At 42.8% G+C, this 4,067-nt stretch overlaps 1 protein-coding gene across 1 annotated transcript in view; it reads right to left on the reverse strand.

Annotated features, from left to right (window-relative positions):
* LOC142749875 (uncharacterized) overlaps positions 1–3,470 on the reverse strand; it is a 142,921-nt gene extending 139,451 nt beyond the window's left edge. Inside the window, exon 1 of the mRNA XM_075858417.1 lies at positions 3,008–3,470. The gene's annotated coding sequence lies outside the window, so the exon portion shown is untranslated. The remainder of the gene's footprint in view (positions 1–3,007) is intronic.
* Positions 3,471–4,067: the final 597 nt, after the last annotated feature.

Here is a 4,067-nt window from a genome sequence, read left to right on the forward strand (position 1 = left end):
TCAGATCCCAGCAAGTCAGATCCTCCATTATCCTTTTTATTACGTTACATACAGGGTACTGTTTGTAGGGAAGTCTTAATGCTTCAGCATACCAAGACATTTTAGAAAATTGGAGCTTCCAACTTTGTGGGAACAGTTTGGGGAAGGTCATTTTCTGTTCCAGCATGACTGTGCCCCAATGCACCCAGCACTTGTCATTCTGTTGACTGAATATACTTTTTGCACATTTAGGAAGTATGTTTTGGTTCGTTATTTTGCTGCAGTGTGAATCCACAACTTATAAGATGGGTGCCATGATGTTGTTGTAGCACCTAGAGTTGATGATTCCTTCAGCTTTTAGTAAGTCACCAACCTCACCACTTCTGAAACATTCCCAGATCATAATGGAACCTCCCCCATGCTTGACGGTGGGCTGAATGCAAGCCCAAAGCATGCTCTCACCTGTCATACGACCAACAAACTTTCGCCCCTTCGACCCAAACACCTCAAATTTTTATTCATCTATGACAAGAACCTTCTTCCACTGACTAATGGTCCTGTGCTCCTGTGCTTTTAAGCCCACAATATCCTTTTCTTTTTATTAACGGTTTTCAGGTTGCAACACATCCCTTCAAGCCACTGGATACAAGGCGGCATTTGACAGTCCCGATTGACACACTTTTTTGCCTCGTTTCCATCAGAGTAGCACGGATCTGACGAGCTGTTTTGAATCTGTCCCGTTTGGAACACACTCTGAGAAATTTATCCTCATGTGCTGTGGTCACTGGAGGTTGTCCAAGCCGTGCTTGATTGCGTACATGTTTTCAGCTCATGTCTTTTAGGGTACATTGCACGTCACCAAGGGAAACCTTCTCCAGGTGAGCAATTTCCTGTTGACTATGCCCTGCATTTCGTAAAGTGACTATGGCATGTTGCTGTTCGATTGAACGTCACATCCCAAGCCTGGGGTGGCATCTAGCGTCAACACAAACTGTCAGAACGCGTTTGCACAACATTTGGCTACGAGCCAGACGTCCAGCTGCAGGTGTTCTATTGACCACAGCAAGACGGCAATGAAGGCTGGAATGGAGGTCTATCCTCTTCTGCGATGAGTCACGCATTTGTCTAAGGTGCAATGATAGCCAGAGATTGGTGTGGAGACCATGAGGGGTGACATAATGAACAGCAGCCAGACCCTTCCTTTCAGGTACACTAACAGCTCAGTGTTACATTGATTTGGTATTGGAACCAATGGTACATCCATTTCTCCAAAGTGTCCCAGAAGCCGTTTTTCAACAGGGCAATGCATGTTGCTTGTGCTACTGTGAGCAGCCTGCCGGGCCTAAACATGCCACCACGTTCGAAATAAAAGCGAGACTCATCGCTGAAGAGGATAGGCCTGAATTCTAACCTACATTACGGTCTTGCTGTACACCACGATAGCCTTTAAGAGCAGTGGCTTGGAGTAAATGGAACACCTGTAACTGGACGTCTGGCTCGTAGCCCAATATCGGGCAAATGCCTTCTGATGGTTTGCACGACACTGGTTGCTACCCTAGGCTTGGGATGTGACGTCCAATTGCATTTGCAGTACACAATGGATTACTACGCACCATTCTTCCAAACAGACGATCTGTCCGTGCAGATTCTCGCCTCCCCGAACCTCTCTCTGTCATTAATGTTCATTGTTGGTCTCCCAACCTCCGGGACAAGGAATGTTGAACAGTGCTTACATCTAAACCTTGGCAGGTTGCGATCTGCTGGAGTAATAAAGCAAGGTCTCCTAGTTCAAGGATTTTGTCCCTCACAGTTTGCGACAAGTGGTGATAACTGCCACGTCGAGGAACAGGAGGCATCGCACAATCATCCCACAGCACTTGATCTGATTTTTGAGGTTTCACGTGGCTAAAAAACGTTGCTTTCAATCTGGTTTTTATGTCGCTCCCACATGCCACAGATTGGAGCTAGGTGCTTAAAAATTTGATAATTTGCAGATGTTAGCGACACCTGCTACTGCCTTGATTTGCATAACCTTACGGCTTACCCTTCTTTGTGTTGCAATTTAAATGTTGGGGAGTGTAGTATTATAATATCCTTTTCTAGGCATGTGGTGCGCATGATATGATCATGCATAACCTAATGCCAGACAGAAATTTTTATGTAAAAATGCTTACCTTCTTACATGGGCATGGGACATTTTATGAAAGCATTCTCCATGTAAAAAAATAAAAATAAAATCCACCCTCCTCCACCCTTTATTAGCCAGCCATCACTCACCTTATTTCCCCATCTGCCGATTACAATAAAAAAAAAGCGGGGGAAAAACAAAATTACAATCACTGGAAATGCTTCCATGGAGGAAGTGAAACGTTGCTTTGCTGGGTAAATAAATTCATATTTTTTGCTATTTGAGTGCTGCTTCTGGTCTCTATTTTTTGGGTAGTCACCGGTAGATGTAATTTGTAGTATTTTCTATTTCTATTGAAGTATGTATAGTATAGTGTAACACTTTATATATAGTATCATAATATTCTTCTATTCTAGGCATGTGGTGCGCATGATATGATCAGGCATAACCTAATCGCAAACATAGACATTTTTATGTAAAGGTGCTTACCGCCTCACCTAGGCATGAGGTGTGTCTGTGGCCAGACACATCCTAATGCCACATATTGAAAATGTTATTATTACATTCCGCATGTAAAAAAAAGAAAAAAATATGCCCTCCTTCACCCCTTAACAGCAGGCCATCACACCTTTTTCCCCATCACCGATGACAATAGATTAAGATGTCATAGAAGAGGGGGAAAAATAAAATACAATAACCGGTAGTCACAGGTAAATGTAATTTGTAATATTTTGAAATTATAATGAAGTATATATATATAGTGTATGTAACACTATATATATATATAGTATCATAATTGTCAAAATCGGTTTGTGGACCCACTGGGTCATACCACCATAGCGGGATAGCAGATGGCCAAACAGGATACCAAGGCAAAGCCAATAGTTCAAATAAGGGTACCTGTGGCAATACAGACCGTAGTGATGGCAGGCTCGGATGGGACCTTGGCAGCAGGCAGACACCAGGCGTGGTGAAATACAGCAGGCGTAGCATACGACACGACTCCAACTCTCTACGGCACAGGAACAACGTAGCAAGGGATACAGGGTACAGGTAGCAGGAACGGGAACACTGGGAACTGGAAAACACTAAGGGACCATTTGTAAAGACTAACACGGTTAACACAACAAAGCTCAGGCAATGAAGGAAGGGGCAGGGCCCTACTTATAGTCCAGGGTGATGATGGGAGCAATCAGTCAATCTAAAACATGTGTGTGCTCTGGCCCATTAAGGCCAGGAATGAGCTAGAGTGCGCACCCTAGTGGTCACTGCAGGACAGGATGGCCGCATGTGCTGGCATCTCTGGCGAGGGAGACGTCTGTAGGATTATAGGAGTCTGCGGTCTGTGACCGCGGACGTTACAATAATGTTCTTCTACTCTAGGCAAGAATATATATATATATATATATATATATATATAGTGTAACAGTATATATATAAAGAATCATAATATGCTTCTCATCTAAGCATGAGGTGTGCCTGGTAGGGCCAGGCATATCCTAATGCCACATATCAGAATTTTTAAAAATACATTTTGTATGTAAATGAAAAAACAAAAAATCCGGCCTCCTCCACCCCTTAATAGCCGGCCATCACTCTCCTTATTTCCCCAATCGTCGATGACAATAAAATAAAATGTCATAGAAGAGGGGGAAAATAAAATTACACTCACCGGTAGTAACCGGTAAATAGAATTTTGACATTTTAATGAAGTACATATATATAGTGTAAAACTATATATATAGTATCATAATATTCTTCTATTCTAGGCATGTGGTGCGCATGATATGATCAGGCACATCCTAATGCCAAACATAGACATTTTTATGTAAAGGTGCTTACCTTCTTACCTGGGCATGGGGTGTGTCTGGTACGGTCAGACACATCCTAATGCAACACATAGGAAATGTTATGAATACATTCTGTATGGAAAAAAAAAAAAAATCCGGCCTCCTCCACC

The sequence above is a fragment of the Rhinoderma darwinii genome, chromosome 3, assembly GCF_050947455.1.
Source record: "Rhinoderma darwinii isolate aRhiDar2 chromosome 3, aRhiDar2.hap1, whole genome shotgun sequence".
Lineage (NCBI taxonomy): Eukaryota > Metazoa > Chordata > Amphibia > Anura > Rhinodermatidae > Rhinoderma > Rhinoderma darwinii.